Consider the following 25746-nt stretch of genomic DNA (forward strand, 5'->3'; position numbering starts at 1 on the left):
TACTCACTGACAGACTGAGGAGGAGACAGGGGAGAATGGAGAGAGAGAGATGGGATAGAGAGATAGTTCCTACTCACTGACAGACTGAGCAGGAGACAGGACAGGAGGGAGAGAGAGAGATAGGAGAGAGAGATAGTTCCTACTCACTGACAGACTGAGGAGAAGACAGGGGAGGAGGGAGAGAGAGAGATAGGAGAGAGAGAGATAGTTCTTACTCAATGACAGACTGAGGAGGAGACAGGGGAGGAGGGAGAGAGAGATAGTTCTTACTAACAGACAGCCTGAGGAGGAGACAGGGGAGGAGGGAGAGAGAGAGATAAGAGAGAGAGATAGTTCTTACTCACTGACAGACTGAGGATAAGACAGGGGAGGAGGGGGAGAGAGAGAGAGATAGTTCTTACTCAGTGACAGACTGAGGAGGAGACAGGGGAGGAGGGAGAGAGAGATAGTTCTTACTAACAGACAGCCTGAGGAGGAGACAGGGGAGGAGGGAGAGAGAGAGATAAGAGAGAGAGATAGTTCTTACTCACTGACAGACTGAGGAGGAGACAGGGGAGGAGGGAGAGAGAGATAGTTCTTACTAACAGACAGCCTGAGGAGGAGACAGGGGAGGAGGGAGAGAGAGAGAGATAAGAGAGAGAGATAGTTCTTACTCACTGACAGACTGAGGAGGAGACAGGGGAGAAGGGAGAGAGAGAGATGGGATAGAGAGATAGTTCCTACTCACTGACAGACTGAGCAGGAGACAGGAGAGGAGGGAGAGAGAGAGATAGGAGAGAGAGATAGTTCTTACTCACTGACAGACTGAGGAGGAGACAGGGGAGGAGGGAGAGAGAGAGAGATAGGAGAGAGAGATAGTTCTTACTCACTGACAGACTGAGGAGGAGACAGGGGAGGAGGGAGAGAGAGATAGTTCTTACTAACAGACAGCCTGAGGAGGAGACAGGGGAGGAGGGAGAGAGAGAGATAAGAGAGAGAGATAGTTCTTACTCACTGACAGACTGAGGAGGAGACAGGGAGGAGGGAGAGAGAGAGAGATTTACTCACTGACGGACTGAGGATGAGACAGGGGAGTGAGGGAGAGAGAGAGATAGTTCTTACTCACTGACATACTGAGGAGGAGACAGGGTGTGTGGGAGAGAGAGATAGGAGAGAGAGATAGTTCTTACTCACTGACAGACTGAGGAGGAGACAGGGGAGGAGGGAGAGAGAGATAGTTCTTACTAACAGACAGCCTGAGGAGGAGACAGGGGAGGAGGGAGAGAGAGAGAGATAAGAGAGAGAGATAGTTCTTACTCACTGACAGACTGAGGAGGAGACAGGGGAGAAGGGAGAGAGAGAGATGGGATAGAGAGATAGTTCCTACTCACTGACAGACTGAGCAGGAGACAGGAGAGGAGGGAGAGAGAGAGATAGGAGAGAGAGATAGTTCCTACTCACTGACAGACTGAGGAGAAGACAGGGGAGGAGGGAGAGAGAGAGATAGGAGAGAGAGAGATAGTTCTTACTCAATGACAGACTGAGGAGGAGACAGGGGAGGAGGGAGAGAGAGATAGTTCTTACTAACAGACAGCCTGAGGAGGAGACAGGGGAGGAGGGAGAGAGAGAGATAAGAGAGAGAGATAGTTCTTACTCACTGACAGACTGAGGATAAGACAGGGGAGGAGGGGGAGAGAGAGAGACATAGTTCTTACTCACTGACAGACTGAGGAGGAGACAGGGGAGGAGGGAGAGAGAGATAGTTCTTACTAACAGACAGCCTGAGGAGGAGACAGGGGAGGAGGGAGAGAGAGAGATAAGAGAGAGAGATAGTTCTTACTCACTGACAGACTGAGGAGGAGACAGGGGAGGAGGGAGAGAGAGATAGTTCTTACTAACAGACAGCCTGAGGAGGAGACAGGGGAGGAGGGAGAGAGAGAGAGATAAGAGAGAGAGATAGTTCTTACTCACTGACAGACTGAGGAGGAGACAGGGAGAAGGGAGAGAGAGAGATGGGATAGAGAGATAGTTCCTACTCACTGACAGACTGAGCAGGAGACAGGAGAGGAGGGAGAGAGAGAGATAGGAGAGAGAGATAGTTCTTACTCACTGACAGACTGAGGAGGAGACAGGGGAGGAGGGAGAGAGAGAGAGATAGGAGAGAGAGATAGTTCTTACTCACTGACAGACTGAGGAGGAGACAGGGGAGGAGGGAGAGAGAGATAGTTCTTACTAACAGACAGCCTGAGGAGGAGACAGGGGAGGAGGGAGAGAGAGAGATAAGAGAGAGAGATAGTTCTTACTCACTGACAGACTGAGGAGGAGACAGGGGAGGAGGGAGAGAGAGAGAGATTTACTCACTGACGGACTGAGGATGAGACAGGGGAGTGAGGGAGAGAGAGAGAGATAGTTCTTACTCACTGACATACTGAGGAGGAGACAGGGTGTGTGGGAGAGAGAGATAGGAGAGATAGATAGTTCTTATTCACTGACAGACTGAGGCGGAGACAGGGGAGGAGGGAGAGAAAGAGATAGGAGAGATAGATAGTTCTTATTCACTGACAGACTGAGGAGGAGACAGGGGAGGAGGGAGAGAGAGAGATAGGAGAGATGGATAGTTCTTATTCACTGACAGACTGAGGAGGAGACAGGGGAGAAGGGAGAGATAGAGAGATAGGAGAGAGAGAGATAGTTCTTACTCAATGACAGACTGAGGAGGAGACAGGGGAGGAGGGAGAGAGAGATAGTTCTTACTAACAGACAGCCTGAGGAGGAGACAGGGGAGGAGGGAGAGAGAGAGATAAGAGAGAGAGATAGTTCTTACTCACTGACAGACTGAGGAGGAGACAGGGGAGGAGGGAGAGAGAGAGATGGGATAGAGAGATAGTTCCTACTCACTGACAGACTGAGCAGGAGACAGGAGAGGAGGGAGAGAGAGAGATAGGAGAGAGAGATAGTTCTTACTCACTGACAGACTGAGGAGGAGACAGGGGAGGAGGGAGAGAGAGAGAGATAGGAGAGAGAGATAGTTCTTACTCACTGACAGACTGAGGAGGAGACAGGGGAGGAGGGAGAGAGAGATAGTTCTTACTAACAGACAGCCTGAGGAGGAGACAGGGGAGGAGGGAGAGAGAGAGATAAGAGAGAGAGATAGTTCTTACTCACTGACAGACTGAGGAGGAGACAGGGGAGGAGGGAGAGAGAGAGAGATTTACTCACTGACGGACTGAGGATGAGACAGGGGAGTGAGGGAGAGAGAGAGATAGTTCTTACTCACTGACATACTGAGGAGGAGACAGGGTGTGTGGGAGAGAGAGATAGGAGAGAGAGATAGTTCTTACTCACTGACAGACTGAGGAGGAGACAGGGAGGAGGGAGAGAGAGATAGTTCTTACTAACAGACAGCCTGAGGAGGAGACAGGGGAGGAGGGAGAGAGAGAGAGATAAGAGAGAGAGATAGTTCTTACTCACTGACAGACTGAGGAGGAGACAGGGGAGAAGGGAGAGAGAGAGATGGGATAGAGAGATAGTTCCTACTCACTGACAGACTGAGCAGGAGACAGGAGAGGAGGGAGAGAGAGAGATAGGAGAGAGAGATAGTTCCTACTCACTGACAGACTGAGGAGAAGACAGGGGAGGAGGGAGAGAGAGAGATAGGAGAGAGAGAGATAGTTCTTACTCAATGACAGACTGAGGAGGAGACAGGGGAGGAGGGAGAGAGAGATAGTTCTTACTAACAGACAGCCTGAGGAGGAGACAGGGGAGGAGGGAGAGAGATAGTTCTTACTCACTGACAGACTGAGGATAAGACAGGGGAGGAGGGGGAGAGAGAGAGACATAGTTCTTACTCACTGACAGACTGAGGAGGAGACAGGGGAGGAGGGAGAGAGAGATAGTTCTTACTAACAGACAGCCTGAGGAGGAGACAGGGGAGGAGGGAGAGAGAGAGATAAGAGAGAGAGATAGTTCTTACTCACTGACAGACTGAGGAGGAGACAGGGGAGGAGGGAGAGAGAGATAGTTCTTACTAACAGACAGCCTGAGGAGGAGACAGGGGAGGAGGGAGAGAGAGAGAGATAAGAGAGAGAGATAGTTCTTACTCACTGACAGACTGAGGAGGAGACAGGGGAGAAGGGAGAGAGAGAGATGGGATAGAGAGATAGTTCCTACTCACTGACAGACTGAGCAGGAGACAGGAGAGGAGGGAGAGAGAGAGATAGGAGAGAGAGATAGTTCTTACTCACTGACAGACTGAGGAGGAGACAGGGGAGGAGGGAGAGAGAGAGAGATAGGAGAGAGAGATAGTTCTTACTCACTGACAGACTGAGGAGGAGACAGGGGAGGAGGGAGAGAGAGATAGTTCTTACTAACAGACAGCCTGAGGAGGAGACAGGGGAGGAGGGAGAGAGAGATATAAGAGAGAGAGATAGTTCTTACTCACTGACAGACTGAGGAGGAGACAGGGGAGGAGGGAGAGAGAGAGAGATTTACTCACTGACGGACTGAGGATGAGACAGGGGAGTGAGGGAGAGAGAGAGAGATAGTTCTTACTCACTGACATACTGAGGAGGAGACAGGGTGTGTGGGAGAGAGAGATAGGAGAGATAGATAGTTCTTATTCACTGACAGACTGAGGCGGAGACAGGGGAGGAGGGAGAGAAAGAGATAGGAGAGATAGATAGTTCTTATTCACTGACAGACTGAGGAGGAGACAGGGGAGGAGGGAGAGAGAGAGATAGGAGAGATGGATAGTTCTTATTCACTGACAGACTGAGGAGGAGACAGGGGAGAAGGGAGAGATAGAGAGATAGGAGAGAGAGAGATAGTTCTTACTCAATGACAGACTGAGGAGGAGACAGGGGAGGAGGGAGAGAGAGATAGTTCTTACTAACAGACAGCCTGAGGAGGAGACAGGGGAGGAGGGAGAGAGAGAGATAAGAGAGAGAGATAGTTCTTACTCACTGACAGACTGAGGAGGAGACAGGGGAGGAGGGAGAGAGAGATAGTTCTTCCTAACAGACAGCCTGAGGAAGAGACAGGGGAGGAGGGAGAGAGAGAGAGATAAGAGAGAGAGATAGTTCTTACTCACTGACAGACTGAGGAGGAGACAGGGGAGAAGGGAGAGAGAGAGATGGGATAGAGAGATAGTTCCTACTCACTGGCAGACTGAGGAGAAGACAGGGGAGGAGGGAGAGAGAGAGATAGGAGAGAGAGATAGATATTACTCACTGACGGACTGAGGATGAGACAGGGGAGTGAGGGAGAGAGAGAGAGATAGTTCTTACTCACTGACATACTGAGGAGGAGACAGGTTGTGTGGGAGAGAGAGATAGGAGAGATAGATAGTTCTTATTCACTGACAGACTGAGGCGGAGACAGGGGAGGAGGGAGAGAGAGAGATAGGAGAGATAGATAGTTCTTATTCACTGACAGACTGAGGAGGTGACAGGGGAGGAGGGAGAGAGAGAGATAGGAGAGATGGATAGTTCTTATTCACTGACAGACTGAGGAGGAGACAGGGGAGAAGGGAGAGATAGAGAGATAGGAGAGAGAGAGATAGTTCTTACTCAATGACAGACTGAGGAGGAGACAGGGGAGGAGGGAGAGAGAGATAGTTCTTACTAACAGACAGCCTGAGGAGGAGACAGGGGAGGAGGGAGAGAGAGAGATAAGAGAGAGAGATAGTTCTTACTCACTGACAGACTGAGGAGGAGACAGGGGAGGAGGGAGAGAGAGATAGTTCTTCCTAACAGACAGCCTGAGGAAGAGACAGGGGAGGAGGGAGAGAGAGAGAGATAAGAGAGAGAGATAGTTCTTACTCACTGACAGACTGAGGAGGAGACAGGGGAGAAGGGAGAGAGAGAGATGGGATAGAGAGATAGTTCCTACTCACTGGCAGACTGAGGAGAAGACAGGGGAGGAGGGAGAGAGAGAGATAGGAGAGAGAGATAGATATTACTCACTGACGGACTGAGGATGAGACAGGGGAGTGAGGGAGAGAGAGAGAGATAGTTCTTACTCACTGACATACTGAGGAGGAGACAGGTTGTGTGGGAGAGAGAGATAGGAGAGATAGATAGTTCTTATTCACTGACAGACTGAGGCGGAGACAGGGGAGGAGGGAGAGAGAGAGATAGAGAGATAGATAGTTCTTATTCACTGACAGACTGAGGAGGTGACAGGGGAGGAGGGAGAGAGAGAGATAGGAGAGATGGATAGTTCTTATTCACTGACAGACTGAGGAGGAGACAGGGGAGAAGGGAGAGATAGAGAGATAGGAGAGAGAGAGATAGTTCTTACTCAATGACAGACTGAGGAGGAGACAGGGAGGAGGGAGAGAGAGATAGTTCTTACTAACAGACAGCCTGAGGAGGAGACAGGGGAGGAGGGAGAGAGAGAGATAAGAGAGAGAGATAGTTCTTACTCACTGACAGACTGAGGAGGAGACAGGGGAGGAGGGAGAGAGAGATAGTTATTCCTAACAGACAGCCTGAGGAAGAGACAGGGGAGGAGGGAGAGAGAGAGAGATAAGAGAGAGAGATAGTTCTTACTCACTGACAGACTGAGGAGGAGACAGGGAGAAGGGAGAGAGAGAGATGGGATAGAGAGATAGTTCCTACTCACTGGCAGACTGAGGAGAAGACAGGGGAGGAGGAGAGAGAGAGATAGGAGAGAGATAGATATTACTCACTGACGGACTGAGGATGAGACAGGGGAGTGAGGGAGAGAGAGAGAGATAGTTCTTACTCACTGACATACTGAGGAGGAGACAGGTTGTGTGGGAGAGAGAGATAGGAGAGATAGATAGTTCTTATTCACTGACAGACTGAGGCGGAGACAGGGGAGGAGGGAGAGAGAGATAGGAGAGATAGATAGTTCTTATTCACTGACAGACTGAGGAGGTGACAGGGGAGGAGGGAGAGAGAGAGATAGGAGAGATGGATAGTTCTTATTCACTGACAGACTGAGGAGGAGACAGGGGAGAAGGGAGAGATAGAGAGATAGGAGAGAGAGAGATAGTTCTTACTCAATGACAGACTGAGGAGGAGACAGGGGAGGAGGGAGAGAGAGATAGTTCTTACTAACAGACAGCCTGAGGAGGAGACAGGGGAGGAGGGAGAGAGAGAGATAAGAGAGAGAGATAGTTCTTACTCACTGACAGACTGAGGAGGAGACAGGGGAGGAGGGAGAGAGAGATAGTTCTTACTAACAGACAGCCTGAGGAGGAGACAGGGGAGGAGGGAGAGAGAGAGATAAGAGAGAGAGATAGTTCTTAATCACTGACAGACTGAGGAGGAGACAGGGGAGAAGGGAGAGAGAGAGATGGGATAGAGAGATAGTTCCTACTCACTGACAGACTGAGCAGGAGACAGGAGAGGAGGGAGAGAGAGATAGGGTAGAGAGATAGTTCCTACTCACTGACAGACTGAGGAGAAGACAGGGGAGAAGGGAGAGAGAGATAGGAGAGAGAGATAGTTCTTACTAACAGACTGGGTTGGTAGAAGAAGACAGGGGAGGAGAGAGAGAGAGACAAACATTTAAATCAAATGAATATATTTTTGTCACTGACTTCTCACCAGTGATGTCATCATAACCAGTAACCTTTTCCTCTCTTGTCCCAGCCTGACCCTGACATATAGCATCAGGCCTGTTGAGTTGACTTGGGTAACAGACCTCTAGCTTCTACACCACATCCCCCCTTCTCCTGCTCTAACATGAGACCTCATCAGTACTCACTTTGGGTGCTGGTACTGTTTATATTTAGGTGCTGGAAGATTAAGCCAATATTCTATAAGAGGTGAACTCAAGCAGTAGAAAGTTAGAGGTGATATTATAGGACACACTATGTGAAATGTTGCTGCTCTGTCAGCAGTTTCCTGTGGAGTTTTTTTTAACATGTCAGATTGCTGTAGTGTGTTCAACCACTGATCCAAGATAAGTTGCTAAGAAGTTAATCTCACATCATTGAAGTTAGGACATAATGAGAGAGAAGTCATATAGCCTAGCAGTATTTTCCACACATCAGTCCTCTCTTCATGACAGTAACCCCAGTTAGTGACAGACCTGCAGTGGTACCGATGACCCTGTTGTGGAGCACAGGTAGGATGCTGTTATTCTGATTTACACTTGTGACAGTTATTGAGATATGATTTGATATTGTAAGATATATTGTAATTTGCAGGGTTAGTAAAATAACATGCAACTGGAAGCAGACAGTAAAAATGTGTCTCAAAGCAGGACAATGATGTGATCACCTGTAAATGTACTTTACTGTAGTCTAACTGTCCATCTGGGGACAGGCACTAATGTCAGTTAAGTTGTGATGGTGTCATGCATCTGACTGTTGTATATTCAGTGTGTCAATGACTGATTGTATCTGTCTCTATGTAAATGAATGAGAATATATATGATGTATTATATATTATATTGGTGTTATGTTAGAGTAGGAGAAGGGAGGGGTGTAGATGATAGAGGTCTATGAGCTGAGTCAAGATCAACATGTTCAACACTATATGTCAAGAAGAGAGAGTGAGAGAGAGAGAGAGAGAGAGAGAGAGATGAGCAGAACGAGAGGGAGAGAGAGAATTGTGGAGGAGAGAGAAAGAGAGAGAAGGGGAGGGGAGGGAAGAGAGAGGGGAGGGAAGAGAGGGGGAGAGAGATTTGTAGAGAAGAGAGAAAGAGTTAGGAAGGGCTCCACTAGGGCCCTCTCAGCTAGCCGGCTCCATTAGGGCCCTCTTAGCCAGCCTGCTCCACTAGGGCCCTCTCAGCCAGCCGGCTCTACTAGGGCCCTCTCAGCCAGCTGGCTCCATTAGGGCCCTCTCAGCCAGCCGGCTCCACTTGTGCCCTCTCACCCAGCCGGCTCCACAAGGGCCATCTCAGCCAGCCGGCTCCACTAGAGCCCTCTCAGCCAGCCGGCTCCACTAGGGCCCTCTCAGCCAGCCTGCTTCATTAGGGCCCTCTCAGCCAGCCTGCTCCACTAGGGCCCTCTCAGTCAGCTAGTGTGTGTAGGAGAGTGTGAGCTGTGTGTACAAAAAGTAAAAGTACAAATGTCAAGGGAAATGAACTAAAGTGATAAATCTAGTCCTAGGTTTTATTTACTGTGGTGTTTTGATAGAGGAATTCTAAATTCCTGTGTGTTTTGCAGCCAAAACCAAATTCACACTCTTATCTATTTCATGATAAGTTGTAAGTTTATCATTTGCATGAATTAGCAAGAGACCAGTCTTAAAAACAAGTTCAGCATTTATTCTTGATGAGTACTGACCCAAAATACAAAGAACATTACATTTTAAAGAGAGAACATAAAATGACGTCATCAGTTTCACACTCTCTCCCATCCTCATAATAGCGTAGTATTCAGGTCTGGAGATCTTCTACTCCCCTCATAAAACTACATTCCAACCTGTCTAAAATATATACTTTTCTCCACTAATGGAACACAATCCAAACATTCTTATCTGTCTGAAAAGCTATCTCATCTCTCCCCCTTAAACTCGCAAGGTACAGACAATTAATTTGTTTTTACTTACATTTTCAGTAACAGCTTAACCAAGAGCCCATACATTTCATATCATAACATAATAGTATCAGAATAAATGGTTCTAATCAAGAATGTATACATAATTAATCATTTCAACTATAATTTCCTCTAACAATCCTCCCTTTGATCAAATATTATACATTCAAATCTACAAAATAAAAATATTAACCTACTCATACTAACCTTATTATAAAGGTTTATCAGATTATCATATGAATAGACACACAACCAACATTATTATAAATGGGATAGAGAGATAGTTCCTACTCCGACTCTTCACCCATCATTAATCAAATCTAACCTTAACTCCAACTGTTTTTAAACCTACATCAGAATCATAACTCCTCTTTCAGGATTTTCGTTACAATCTTTATTAAAAACAGTTTAATCAGTGAAACAAATTACAATCTAATTCCCCTTCATCTCAACACTATTCTCATCAAACATAAATTCCCCACAAATGACAGATCCAGATTCGTCCACTTCCTCTGTAGACATGCCTTCAGTCCTCCACGGGTCAGAACCTGGAATCGGCCCATAACGCACCATCTGTAGTGTCATTGATCTCTCCAGAGTCCTGGAAATAATAACTTTCATACATACATGCAATCAACCACGTCCGTACAAAACTAACACAGTCACACAGGTGAAGGTAGGCCATAACACAACATTTTTCCATACACACTGTCAAACCAATTTAGTTCAGAGAAGTATCCACCCCAAAGTTTCTGCCAACCCGTGAGCCAGGGTGGTCAAACCAGCTGAGGCTTCGGGCACTGATTCGTCCGGAGCTGTGTCACTTGGGATGTAAGACATGGTCCTGATTATCACGCCCACTTCCCCCTTTTATTTAATGCAATTCTATTCTGTCAGGCCTTCCAGCTGGTTGCTTCAGTCTGTTCTACAAAACCTTTAACCTCTTGCTTCTACTTGGGACGCTTGCGTCCCAACTAGAGCTCTGGAAATGCAAATGCGCTACGCTAAATGCTAATAGTATTAGTTAAAACTCAAAAGTTCATTAAAATACACATGCAGGGTATCAAATTAAAGCTACACTCGTTGTGAATCCAGGCAACAAGTCAGATTTTTAAAATGCTTTTCGGCGACAGCATGAGAAGCTATTATCTGATAGCATGCACCAATACACTACAACACAAAAGCACAGCAGGGGACGTAAACAAAATAATTAGCATTTCGGCGTTACACAAACCGCACAATAAAATAGAAAACAGTCATTACCTTTCACCATCTTCTTTGTTGGCACTCCTAGATGTCCCATAAACACTATTGGGTCTTTATTTCGATTAAATCGGGCCATATAAAGCCAAGATATCGTTATATGTAGACTGTGTGATAAACGAAAAAAACAGCGATTTCACAACGTAACGTCATTTTTTAAAATTCAAAAAGTAGACGATAAACTTTCACAAAACACTTCGAAATACGTTTGTAATGCTACTTTAGGTATTAGTAAACGTTAATAAGCGATAAAAATCATCCGTAGGCGATGTAAAAATCATTAGCTGTCGTCTTGGAAAAAATTTCACGAGAGAGCTCTTCCAGAATGATCTGGGCGGAGACTGGAGGTAAGTGGTGCCCCTGTTTCGGTTCAACCAAGAATCAAAGATGATTCAATTCACAAGACTCTAGACAACATTGGGATGCTGTGGGAGTTGAATGCTCGGTCTTATCTAATTCGGCTCACTGTTAACAATTGCTGGAAGTGGCGCAAGGATATTTATTTCCATTTTCTGTGATCAGGTTTTCCTGCGCTTTCCGATGTAACGCACGTTATGTTATAGCCACAGTCGTGATTTAACCAGTTTTAAAAACGTCCGAGGGTTTCCTATCCACACATTCTAACCATATGAACGTACTATATTCCTGGCATGAGTAGCAGGGCGCTGAAATGTTGCGCGATTTTTAACAAAATGTTTAAAAAAGTAGAGGGTAGGAGCAACTGGTTAACCTCATAGTCCACCAATACCGTATGCGGGTTCGTGACTAGGGCTCAAGCTCATTAGCATAACGCACAATGCGAAAAAATATTCCTAAAAATATTTAACCTCCACACATTAACAAGTAAAATAGCTCAAATGAAAGATAAACAAGTTGTTTATCTATCCAGCAAGTCAGATTTCTAAAATGTTTTACTGCGAAAACATAGCACATATTTATATTAGATAAAAGGCAAGCGGCGGCCATTTTGTCCCAGAAAAAATAAAATTTAAAAGTAGGATTAAAAAAATAAATAATTCACTAACCTTTTGAAAATCTTCATCAGATGACAGTAATATTACATGTTACACAGTACATTTATTTTTTTTCAATAATATGCTATATAATATCCATAAATCTCGGTTGACAACATTTAAAAAAAAAACATGCTACTCAAATGTCAGGAGAAATGATGATAGCTCCGACAGATAACGTCAGATAACAAGCAATAAACATGACTAAATATACATGTTCTACATATAGTTACAAAGATACACTTCTTCTTAATGCAACCGCTGTATTACATTTATTTTTAACGTTACAGACATCGTTCACTTGGCTATACTAGGAGTCGGCGCTCCGATATTAGCAGTACGTTTGGAGTCCACAGAATCCCAAAATAACCACATAAATATTCCCTTACCTTTGATGTTCTTCCATCAGAAGACGTAGAAGGAGTCATACTTACCCAATACATCGTTTGGTTTCACGTTGTGTGTCCCTGTATTAGCATATGCTAACAGCTTCAGCTGGAATGCATCAAAAATGACTTCTGGTCCAGCACTCTGCGCATTAAAACTTCCAATTTACATATTATATGTCGATTAAACTGGTCAAACGATGTGCAAAATCGAGCTTTATGATGTTTTTAGCATGTAGAACAAAGGACAGCGCTAACAGACAAACCGGCTTCGAATGCTGCATGTTGGAAAAAGACGTGCTCCAAATCGTCCGCGCGCAAGAGAGTGCCCGGTTTTGAGAGGGACACGCGGAATTTCGCGCGCCAAAGGTGCAGGGCTCGTGCGATTCTTACAGTGAACGCGTCATTTGAAAGCAGACATCGCGCTGAACTGATAGAGACTGTTCCTGGATCCGTAGCTGCCTGGGAAGGGTGTTGGCGATGACGTCAAAGTAGACCCAACTTTTCCATTGTTGACAGAGTGTTTGGGAGAATGGCTCTCCTGAGACTTCTGCTTTACATACAGACATAATTTAAACGGTTTTAGAAACTTTAGAGTGTTTTCTATTCAATAATAATTTTTATATGCATATATTAGCAATTTTGGGTAAAAATATTTTCAGTTTACTATGGGTACGCACTTTCTCCAACAGGGGCAGTATAGAGCAGGCGTTCTAAGAGGTTAATAACACCTCTGGAATACCTGTTAAAGCGCTGTTGATTATCATAAATATCATTAATCCAGTCCACGTTCTTGTGAGAGTAGAGCCCCGGAAATGCTTAACTCTAATCCTGCTAGGATCTGATTTCTTGCTTTGACTCATCTGGCACCTCCCCTGGAACCCCAATGTCATCAAATGACCCAGATGGAGTGCTTCTCTTTTCCCTTTTAGATAACTTCATGTCCTGTTGTCTGAGTGTAAAAGACATCCAACGCACATGACCCCACACAACCACTAGGTGTCAACACTGGCCCACTTTATTTTATTTAAATCCCCAGAGTTCAACCAACCTGTCAAATCAGACATGGTCTCGTCAGTGGTCATATTCTCTGTCCTATGGCAAGTACTAACTTCCCCCACGTATTTCCCATGTGTACCGTACCGGGCCAGACAGTAATATTCTCCTCCTGTCACTGTAAAGGGAGGAAGTCTTGATTTAAGGGGAACCTGGGGATATAAATAGTGCAAATCAATACAACTGTCATTATCTGGCATTCCTGCTTTCATGAACAGCTTTACCATACCGACCCAAACTCCTCTACCCAGAACCGTACTAGGGTGTCGACCAAGACCTGGTCATCTCCCTACCACAACCCTTGATCCTCCTTCATTTCTATTTAAAGGTTTAAGCGTCTCTTTATGCCACTCTACCTTCTTCCATACTGGGTGAGTGGATTCATATAGCCCTCTCTCCCCATGAGCTATGACCTGTGTCCACGATCAATATGGGAACCTGCACCGGTATCTCTTCTATTTTGGAACAAAATCCTCACCGTCTAAACCATGGGTCAAATTACCACTCTCCGCATATCTAGTAGGACGTGCTGTATCAGGAATATGTCACACACGATAAAACAGCTTCAGACGAACAGCTTCCATGTGAAGCCCCACCCTCTCCCCTAGAACACATCGCCTAGCAAGAGCCAGACACATCTTCACTTCTATGAACAACAACAGTGAGGAAAGGACAGGTAAGGTATTTTTCATTCGAGAGATGGCCCCCAGAATTCTGTTAATTCCAGTTCTCCTCTCGAACTCTGTTATTGTTCGACAGTGTCAGGGTGCCTTACCCTCCCGCAGTGCGATATGAATCTGGGTAGCTCTTTGAGCTAGCTGTCACCAGGAGTCCTTGGTATGGTCCCCCCCAACAGGCCTATGGGACTGGATTGAGTGACTTCACCTGTAGTTCACCTGTAGTGCATAAAATCTTGGACATACAGGTTTGGTTACTAAAAAAATGTTATTAGTTAATTATCCCGTAGGTCACATCCTATTCTAGAACACCATTTACCCATCCCCCTTTGTTACCTGGCTCTGCCCAGGTAACAACCTTGCCTTATTCTTAAATAATGACTTAGGTAAGATTTAGTATATTATCCTTCTGTTCTGACATTATCATTTAGGAGCGCCCCTTTCATTTTCCACATGTCCAATTCTCGCTTTTGTCTCTACTCAGTAACTGTTATCTACACATTATGTTATCTTTGCCCGTCCTGGCTCCCCTTCTAAAACTTCTCTCTGCTCTTCAACCTTCAAGGTCTCTGCAGTGTGGGGAGGGCTCTTCTGTCTGTAGCTCTGTTTCTCATGTTTCCAAATTTGAACTACATGTCTCACTGTTTTGCTTTATCTAAACTCATGGATTTTCTTTTAGAAAAACATGTCTATGAGCGGCTTTTCTCTAAAGTCCTTACATTTCCTTAATCAATCTATCTTAATCCTAACAATAATCCTAAATCATCACAGATGTCCTATATTCCTGTTAAATGTAATACTATTTAAAAACGTATAATAATCAATCAAGGTCTAATAAATGCTAACCATATTAAAAATCCTTCCTACACTAACAAGCCCTCTCCTTGGGGACCCTCAGTATTCTATCTGACAATAACATGGATTTAATATGTGTTGCAAAGTGTGGAATAAAACTTTGGTCATGGAAAACAGAGTAAAGCAGAGCAAAGCATTATTATAAACCATCTGGTCCTCTCAGCTACTCCTATCCTGCACCAGGTGGGCACCATGCCACCCTTCACAACAGGGAGAACAAACATACATGGGTCATCCTCAGTCAGTCTCATCCTCCCCTGAAAGCATGCTTCAGTATCAGCATCTCCAACTGGAGCATCAAGCAAAGGCATCATGCCTGAAGCCTTCACCACATCTGTAACAGACTTCTTAAAACATGGTATGATGCAAGCAGCACAACACATCAATAACAAAAATACAAGAATTAGGGTCAGAAATCCAGTAACCACCATACCAGTGTACTTACCAAACCAGGCTCCCAACCAAGAGAACAGTCCAGACTCCTCCACCCCCGCCATGGTCCTCATCTCAGCAGATAGTGCATCAAGCCCATTAAGGGCCTTAGATATACTACCATCTGGACTGGTGTTATTAGGAATATACGTGCAACATTGTTCACCGAACATCTTGCAGACGCCCCCCTGACTGGCAAGAAGCATATCCAAAGCCAGTCTATTCTGTATAAGACAGCCACAAATTGTCCCTACCATCAAAACCAGTCTCGGTGCCTAATTGATCAATAGCTGAATAGTCTAACATGAATTACCTGAATGGGATTTTTAACACAGTGGTGGCAGGTTCGGTCCAGGGGTGGTAGAGGAGTGTGTCTGGCCCTGGTTCGTCTGGGACCTCTGGTTTTGGCAGTACCTTAATAGAAAACACACCCATCGTGTCTGTCCCGGTCCTTTGTAGTCCGAGGGTGTAAGTGCCTGTATCAGAGAGCTTAATAGTTTTGATGGTTAGTAGGATTTCATCACCTTTACAAAGTTCAACAGTGCTCCCAGGTTTCCCCCATAACATGGAAAACTCATCCACCTTTGTGGGATCCCCTATGCTATAAGGATATCCTCTTCTCCAATCCCAGAACTGTCCCAAGTTGGTTATCATGTAATCCCCATACGGACACCCTCCCCCATTACACAGGTAATGTCTCCCGTCTTTTGGCACTCCCGTACACAGGTGTTAAAACCAAACAAAAATATCTCAATTTCTTCCCTGCCCTGTTGGCTCAAAATATGTTATCTCCCCTATTTATTCTCAATGATAAATATGACTTTCTCTCTGTTACAATACCAAATCACTAATAGTCCATTCAACAACTTCACAGCTAATGTTGTAAAAACAGAATCCTGAACCACTTTCTCATTTGCGGTTCAAACAGTAATTCTAACCCCACAACCAAAACTGCTTCATTTCTAGTGAATTTACCTTAAAACTAGTAACTCAATATGACCACAATTAATTATACAAATGGCTCTCCCCCGGGGCTGATCAGACCCCAAAAGATAGCCACGATAAGGTCAAAAGGTCATACCATATTAGACCTAAAGAACCCTTTATCCTTAAAATAGAAATAGTCACCTGTGTAATTAAAACCCATAAAATAAAAACTCATAAGGTTCCATATGTGAGCGTGCCTCTTTAAAATACCTTTGCACTAAAACCAATAGTTCTAACAATTGTTTTATGTGTATATATTTTCAGACCTTTTTCAATTTGGTCGTTTATGGCTGCTCTCTCCCCCACTCTCCCCAAAATTATAATCCCAGGAGGCTTCTAAAAGTGAGACACACACCTAACTATCATTCACTATGCTACCTCGAATCAGAAACTCAATAAGTGAACTATAACTAAAACCTAATGATGATTCCCCTTTAACTAAAATCATTAATCATAAGTTTCCAACACCGTCAATGTATATGTTTACTCAAATGAACATGTTACCCTTAGATACAATTAACCCGATACATTTCTCAGTGTAAGAAATCCGTAATTTAATCCCCGATATTTAATAAATATGCATTCGCTTTCTCCCATGGCTCCTTTTATTGACTTATTTTTGGGTAACTCCCATCCGTCCCGGAACAAAGAATTCTACCTAAACACGCTCAAATTCACTGGTGTTACATAAACAATCAAACCTGGAATCGACAACCATGGAATCCATTACCACGAAGTTTTACGATTCAGACATCCAGTCTCTCCCTCTCTAAAATGGTTCAACCCAAACCAACGCCACAACCCTTGATGCCTACCTAGGTATCAGCTGATCGTTTTTAGCATCTTTCCTGACTATCCTGGCAACTCTCAAATTACTGTTACAAATGTATTTTGTAATTTATATCAACTTCTGAAAAGTTACTCGAAACCGCTCCGTTATCCCCAGTCCCTGGCGACAAAAGTGCCTCGCTAGTGACGTCATCATCAAGCGCTCAACCTGCCAATTCGTAGCGACTTCAAATGAATTGTAAATCATTCTTGTTCGATTAACCAAACCTAATTTATCACATCTGTTCAAATCCTGAATTATAATTTACCACCCCAACCAACATCTCTAAATTCGCTAATTTTATAAAAACCTTTCGATGGGCATAAATCGTAATTGCCTCTTTGTTATCATTTAGAATCCCTTTTGCTCTAAGTAACTGTCTCGTCTTTGACTTAGTATTTTAATTACTCTATTCTGTTCCCCATACGTTATTCACTTGTCTAATTAAAAACTCATACTCGCATTTAGTGAGTGTACACCTTTAAAATACCTTGTCTCTGGGAACAGGGAAATCCCCTTAACCCAAACTTTTACTCCTATAACGAAACCCAATAATTCTGATGATCCCTTCACATCGTTTGTTTTAAATCTCTTGATGTATCATGTAACTTATTTTTCTATCTTCAAATTGTCGTCCCACAATATTTTTTCCACTGTCATACACTCAAACCACTGTGATTGACGTGCACTGTCCCTTTAAGATAAGTCATTATTTTTCCCCGTAAAGAAAAACAGAGAAAATAGATAGTTTTTTTAGGATACTTTAACTTCTAGTTCGAATTCCCAGGCGTTACCTAACCAAAAATCAATACTTGGAAAAACAATCACAACTTTTTACGATTAAACTATTCTTACATATTTTATAGTCCAAGCGTTGCACTATATAGCCCATTTAGTGCCTGGCGGCACTTCCGTTGCAAGCTGTGGCATCTTTACGATACTTCTCCTTTTTTTAAATGAAATGTATCTGGAACTTCTGGCCGCTTTTGAAAAGTAACTCTAAGCTATAATGCACGCATTTTTCCTCTAAATGCTACAACCCCGTTTCTCGGTTTAAATTTGAGCAACGGTGTTGTTAAATGTGCAACGTCATCACACATCTGCCTGCCTCTGTAAAATATATATATTCCCTATTCAGATTGCGTTCAGTTTTAAATTCTAAACCATCAAAGTATCCCCAACCCAACTTCTCAATTTAACATAGTCTAACATTTAAACGTACCATGTTTTGTGCTAAATTTATCATATGTCAGTCGATTCATAAATAGCTATAACGTCCGGATAGCCCGAAATTGTATCGTATCTCTCCGTTATTCCCTACACTTAACTTTAGGTAACTTTCTCTTCTATGATACATTTATTTAAATACGACTCCCATCTCAATACATTATTCCACCAGATCATTTTGGGCAAAATAGCCGAACCGTGGATTGCCGTTGGTAAAACTGCTGCGCTGACCACTATACCACCAGCGCTATGAAATTGACTGAGACTCTCCGCAAATATACCCATTTTTACAGTTATCTTTATTTGTTACTCCGACATCTAGACAACAGAAAATAGCCCCAATTTAGACGCCCAACGTTTTCCCTCAGTTTAGGATTCTCATTAATCTCGCTCCCTTTTATCTATTTTAGAAGGGATTCTAACTTTTCGACATCTAGGCGTCCGTCAAAACCATACCTTTTTCCCAATTAGGACAGAAATCTACATTCTTTCGATCTTTTTGTTTCATATAACGGTAATCGTCCGTCTCTTCAGAAAGCAGTTTAGAGGGATTACTACCCATTATAATAAATTCCTGCCCCTCCTAATAATTCCAATCTTCAACATTGGAATCCTTATCTACTAGTAATTCCAATATTTAACACCTTATGGTTAATATTTCTTTATTGGAATCCTCATCTACTAAAGTCTGACATTAAGTCTCACCCGTATACAATACATTACTGTTCCTATAGGACTTCTGCTAAGATTGTCGCTCCAAATCAGCCTACTTGTAGGGTTGACCGAGGACAAATAGACCGAGTCTCAAGAGTCTCTGTCCACTCGTCGTTCAATCTGATACTAGTTTTCACCCGTATACAGCGATCACTGTAGGAATATACAGTAATCACTGTTCCTATAGGACTTTGAAATTAAATGTCGCCCCAAATATAGCTTAATCTGTAGAGTTGATTGAAAATGACCAACGGAAAAGCAACTCAATTGTTCCCCATAATCTAAATAAAGACCACCAACCTGCAGTGTCTATTACCAAGATCTATATATCTATGGGGTCACTTGTTCTGTCTTTCCGCCGGATACATTGTTCAATCTGACATTTAACTCCCCCGTATACAGTAATTACTGTTCCTATAGGTCTTTTGACTTAAACTATGTCGCTCCAAACATAGCCTACTTGTAAAGTTGACCGAAAACAAATGGACCGAGGCCAGTCCCAAAACCAATCCTGCAGTGTCTATTCTTGAAAGCTGATGGTATAAAATCACCTGTTCCATTTCTTCCCCGGAACCTCAACCACACGATCACTTTTCACTATCAAGAACACAGACTACTAAAAACCGGGAAAGACCCCGTCCATTCATCGCTCGATCTGACACTAGTTTTCACCTGTATACAGTGATCACTGTAGGAATATACAGTAAGTCGCTGTTCCTATAGGACTTTGAACTAAAATGTCACTCCAAGCATAGCCTATTTGTAGAGTTGACTTTCACTCTGAGAACAACTTAACCAAGAGCCCATACATTTCATATCATAACATAATAGTATTAGAATAAATGGTTCTAATCAAGAATGTATCCATAATTAATCATTTCAACTATAATTTCGTCTAACATGTTTGTTCTCCACTGGTTACCCTGTTCTCATCACAACAGGTCACACATTCTGCTGACATGATTACACACTGTGGTATTTCACCTAACAGATACAGGAGCTTGTCAATATTATATTTGTTTTCAAATTATTTTGGGGTCCTTGTAATATGAGAGAAATATATGTCTCCTATATCGACGTACATTTGGCAGGAGGTTAGGAAGTGCAGCTCAGTTTCCACCTCATTTTGTGAGTAGTGGGCACATAGCCTGTCTTCTCTCTGCCTATGGTGACCTCTCTCAATAGCAAGGCCATACTCACATTGTCTCTACATTGTCCACTTGTTTCTCTGTTGTCTATCAGTCACAGTGGTCAGATAGTCTGCCACCGTGTCCTGTCTGTTTAGGGCCAAACAGCATTTAATTCACTTTGACATTTTATAGTTGTGTAGTTGTCACGGCTGATTTCCTCCTCTTCGTCTGAAGAGGAGGAAGGATCGGACCAAGATGCGGCGTGGTACGTGTTCATGATGATTTTAATAAGACAAACACTGAACACTAATGAAATACAAAACAATAAACGAGGACGTACAAATACCAAACCGAAACAGTACCATGTGGTGAAACAGACACAGACACGGAAACAATCACCCACAAATTACCTACAGAATATGGCTGCCTAAATATGGTTCCCAATCAGAGACAACGATAGACAGCTGCCTCTAATTGAGAACCAATCTGGGAAACCAAAAACACATACATCACCCATGTCACACCCTGACCTAACGAAAATAACAAGGAAAACAAAGAATACCATGGTCAGACAGTAGTTCTAGATAATGTGTAGGTTTATTATATTTCTAGTCAGTAAATATTTAATAATTGTGTAGTTCTAGATAATGTGAGGTTTATTATATTTCTAGTCAGTAAATATTTAATAATTGTGTAGTTCTAGATACTGTGTGGTTTATTATATTTCTAGTCAGTAAATATTTAATAATTGTGTAGTTCTAGATAATGTGAGGTTTATTATATTTCCTAGTCAGTAAATATTTAATAATTGTGTAGTTCTAGATAATGTGTGGTTTATTATATTTCCTAGTCAGTAAATAATTAATAATTGTGTAGTTCTAGATACTGTGTGGTTTATTATATTTCCTAGTCAGTAAATATTTAATAATTGCGTAGTTCTAGATACTGTGTGGGTTTATTATATTTCCTAGTCAGTAAATATTTAATAATTGTGTAGTTCTAGATACTGTGTAGGTTTATTATATTTCTAGTCAGTAAATATTTAATAATTGTGTAGTTCTAGATACTGTGTGGGTTGATTATATTGTCACCCATAGCATTGGTGTCCTGTATGACAGAGTCATAGACATGTAAGATACATGAAAGAGGAGGATGGCGTTGATGTTTCTCTACAGGGGGAGTCAACATGTGTTTTCTACCTGTCTACCTGTCTAGTACCCCCACCTGTCTAGTACAGAACTCAACTCTCTACCTGACCCCATCAGTCTAGTCAAAAACTCAACTCTCTCCCTGACCCCCACCAGTCTAGTACATAACTCAACTATTTCCTGACCCCCACCAGTCTAGTACATAACTCAACTCTCTACCTGACCCCCATCAGTCTAGTACATAACTCAACTCTCTCCCTGACCCCCACCAGTCTAGTACATAACTCAACTCTCTCCCTGACCCCAACAAGTATTTCTACACACCCCATTTAGCCATACCCTAGGTTTATCTGTATTTCTACACACCCCATTTAGCCATACCCTAGGTTTATCTGTATTTCTACACACCCCATTTAGCCATACCCTAGGTTTATCTGTATTTCTACACACCCCATTTAGCCATGCCCTAGGTTTATCTGTATTTCTACACACCCCATTTAGCCATACCCTAGGTTTATCTGTATTTCTACACACCCCATTTAGCCATACCCTAGGTTTAGTTGTATTTCTAAGATTTGGCATGGGTCCTCAGATCCTCAAAAGGTTTTACAGCTGCACCATCGAGAGCATCCTGACGGGTTGCAACACTGCCTGGTATGACAACTGATCGACCTCTGACCGCAAGGCCCTATAGAGGGTAGTGCCTACGGCCCTATAGAGGGTAGTGCCTACGGCCCTATAGAGGGTAGTGCCTACGGCCCTATAGAGGGTAGTGGTACGGTCCTATAGAGGGTAGTGCGTAAGGCCCTATAGAGGGTAGTGCGTAAGGCCCTATTGAGGGTAGTGCGTAAGGCCCTATAGAGGGTAGTGCGTAAGGCCCTATAGAGGGTAGTGCGTAAGGCCCTATAGAGGGTAGTGCGTACGGTCCTATAGAGGGTAGTGCGTACGGCCCTATAGAGGGTAGTGCGTAAGGCCCTATAGAGGGTAGTGCGTAAGGCCCTATAGAGGGTAGTGCGTAAGGCCCTATAGAGGGTAGTGCGTAAGGCCCTATAGAGGGTAGTGCGTAAGGCCCTATAGAGGGTAGTGGTACGGCCCAATAGAGGGTAGTGCGTAAGGCCCTATAGAGGGTAGTGCGTAAGGCCCTATAGAGGGTAGTGCATACGGCCCTATAGAGGGTAGTGTGTACGGCCCTATAGAGGGTAGTGGTACGGCCCTATAGAGGGTAGTGGTACGGCCCTATTGAGGGTAGTGGTACGGCCCTATAGAGGGTAGTGGTACGGCCCTATAGAGGGTAGTGGTACGGCCCTATAGAGGGTAGTGCGTACGGCCCTATACAGGGTAGTGGTACGGTCCTATAAAGGGTAGTGCGTACGGCCCTATAGAGGGTAGTGGTATGGTCCTAAAGAGGGTAGTGCATACGGCCCTATAGAGGGTAGTGGTACGGTCCTATAGAGGGTAGTGTTACGGCCCTATAGAGGGTGGTGGTACGGTCCAGTACATCACTGGGGCCAAGCTTCCTGCCGTCCAGGGCCTCTATACCATTGACTCTGTACCAGTACCCCTGTATATAGCCTCCACATTGACTCTGTACCAGTACCCCCTGTATATAGCCTCCACATTGACTCTGTACCAGTACCCCTGTATATAGCCTCAACATTGACTCTGTACCAGTACCCCTGTATATAGCCTCCACATTGACTCTGTACTGGTACCCCCTGTATATAGCCTCCACATTGACTCTGTACCAGAGGAGAGGAGAGGAGAGGGGCAAAAGAGGAGAGGGGCAGAAGAGGAGAGGGAAGGGGAGATTAGGAGAAGAGAGGGGGAAGAGTGGAGAGGAGGGATTATAAGATAGGGGAGGGGGAGAAGAGGAAAGGGGGAGAAAAGAGGGGGTGAAGAGAGGAGAGGAGGGGGATTGGAGGAGAAGATAGAGAATTAGAGAGGGGTGAGAAGAGAAGAGAGGAGGGGGATTGGAGGAGAGTGGAAGTGGAAGAAGAGATGTGGGAGGGGAGGAAAGGAGGGGGTGAAGAGGAAAGGGGGAGGAGAAGCAAGCTGAGTGTAGAGAAAAGGAGAAGGAGAGGAGAGGAGAGGGGGGAGAAGAGGAGAGGGGAGGGGAGTAGGGGAGAGGGGGGAGAAGAGGGGGACAGGGGGAGGAGAATAGAGGGGGAGAAGAGTAAGTGAGAAGAGGAGAGGATGGAGAAGAGGAGAGGGTGGAGAAGCTAAGAGGGGGGAGAAGAGGAGTTTTGACCATCTGACTTGGAAAAGTGGCATCCTATGATGTTGCATTGTTGAAAGTCACTGATCTTTTCATTAAGGCCATTCTACTGCCAATGTTTGTCTATGGAGATTGCATGGCTGAGTGCTTGATTTTGTACATCTGTCAGGAAGGGGTGTGGCTGAAATAGAATCCACTCATTTGAAGGGGTGTCCACATACTTTTGTATATATAGTGTATGTACACATGGGTGTAGTTGCACCATACCAACAATAAGCCTGTCTTCCCCATCACATCATGAAAGGTCATGTTGATGTTCATTTAACCTCTGCCTCTCTCTTCCTCTGACTCCTCCCTTTCTCCTTTGTTTCTCTCTGTGTCTTTCTCTCTCTTTCTCCTCTGTCTCTCTCTTTCTCCTCAGATCTCCAGGCTCAAAGCGTCAGTCCACCAGGTAGGTAGAGTATAAATCTACAGTGATTATAGCAGTTCAATATTAGTCAACTTTATTATCCCACATGGAGAAATTCATGTAGAAAATTCATGTGTCCATACAAACCATTCTAAAACCCAATAACAAGTTGTGTTTTATGGAACTACTAATACTTGTCAACCACAAAGCATCACTGCTGTTAGAATAACAGAATCACTGTCATCATCTGTCCTCACCACTGTGTTTTCCTCTCTGCTGTTTACAGCTGAACTCTCAGTCAGACTGGTGGATGGGACCACTTCCTGTTCTGGGACAGTGGAAGTCTTCTATGAAGGAGAGTGGTTGGGTCTATGTTCTGGGTGCTGGAGCATGATGAGAGAGGTTAAAATTTTGTGTAGAGAGCTGAACTGTGGAGATGTTGTAGCTGAATCTAGAGGACCTCAGTTTGAAGATGGAAGAGGAATAGTCACAATATATAGTATGTGTAGTGGAGATGAGTCTTCTGTTGGACAGTGTAACATCAGAGGAGGACCTGGTGTCTGTGATGGTGGATATTATCATCATGTGACCTGTTCAGGTAAGAGACTGGTCATATTGAGAGATTTATTTATACATTATACAATATTACCATGTATCATGTTTTATGTGTTTTTATTTCATTTAAATAGAGGGAGAGATGTCAGATGTATTTAAACATTATATTTGTGTTTGTCATATTGGTTTATGGGAGATGTTCATGGGCAGATCATTGTAGTTCAGATGGTACTGATGTGAAGCTGCCTGATGGATGTCCAGCTGTTTATTTTCTATAAAGTGAAGTGAACTTATTCCTGTCTCCTGCCTGCATTATTCCCAACCCGATCCTGAGTGACTAAGAACCCATTTCTACCTCTTACAGTATCAAACATAGCAAACTACAATCTTTTATCCAACATATTTGTGTTTAGTCCTTGACAGTGTCATCAACAAAACTGATTGAATGTTCAACCAACTCTTTTTCTCCAGAGTCTGTGCGGCTTGTGGATGGAGCTGGTCTCTGCTCTGGGAGAGTGGAGGTGAAGTCCAATCAGTCTTGGGCCTCAGTGTGTGAAGCTGACTTTGACCGGCAGGATGCAGAGGTAGTCTGTAGGGATGTTGGCTGTGGGGTTCCTACAGCTCTACAGGGGGGGGGCTCTATGGAGAAGGTGAGGGTCAGACCTGGGATAAAGAGTTCCAGTGTAAAGGCAAAGAGTCCCTTCTCCTGGACTGTGACACCTCAGACAGAAAAAACAACACCTGCCTACCTGGTAATGCTGTTGGACTCACCTGCTCAGGTAAGAAACAGTGTGTCACTCAATCAACATTGTTTCTCGCCTGGAGTGAAGAATATGAGAGACAATATAGGTGTGTTTTAGTGAGAAAATAGTAAGATTACTGTCTCTCTCTTTTTTCTTTTCTCAGAGCCTGATGATGTGAGGCTGGTGGGAGGAGGCAGTCGCTGTGCTGGTAGAGTGGAGCGGTACGACCAGGGAGAGTGGAGGACTGTGGGAGCTGAGGACGAGGACCAGGAGAATGTAGCTGCAGTAGTGTGTAGACAGTTGGGTTGTGGCTCCACTGTTTCAGAACTACCTGGAAACACCACTGTAGGGTTTGGAGTTACATGTTATGGGCCTGAGTCTTCACTGAGGGAGTGTTGGAGAAGTTATGATCTCTTTCCTGGACTCACAGTGATCTGCTCAGGTAATAACAACATATTATAATTATATTCAACTGATTTCCTTCATTCATACAACTTCCTCTGCACCTCTCATGATGACTGTTTAACTTGTAAATCTGCTTTGCAAAATAGATCAATCAGTCAAGTAGGAATCAAATACCACTTAAATATCCCAGAATGCTTTTGTGTTTG

General features: G+C 44.0%; 1 long non-coding RNA gene across 2 annotated transcripts in view; it reads left to right on the forward strand.

Annotated features, from left to right (window-relative positions):
* The window catches only part of LOC135570225 (uncharacterized), an 88936-nt gene extending 63915 nt beyond the window's left edge, over positions 1 to 25021 (forward strand). For both annotated transcript variants that reach the window (XR_010463459.1, XR_010463460.1), the window contains 2 exons: positions 23850 to 23879; positions 24124 to 25021. This is a non-coding gene — a long non-coding RNA (uncharacterized LOC135570225). The remainder of the gene's footprint in view (positions 1 to 23849; positions 23880 to 24123) is intronic.
* Positions 25022 to 25746: the final 725 nt, after the last annotated feature.

The sequence above is a fragment of the Oncorhynchus nerka genome, unplaced genomic scaffold (assembly GCF_034236695.1).
Source record: "Oncorhynchus nerka isolate Pitt River unplaced genomic scaffold, Oner_Uvic_2.0 unplaced_scaffold_1017, whole genome shotgun sequence".
NCBI classification, from domain to species: domain Eukaryota; kingdom Metazoa; phylum Chordata; class Actinopteri; order Salmoniformes; family Salmonidae; genus Oncorhynchus; species Oncorhynchus nerka.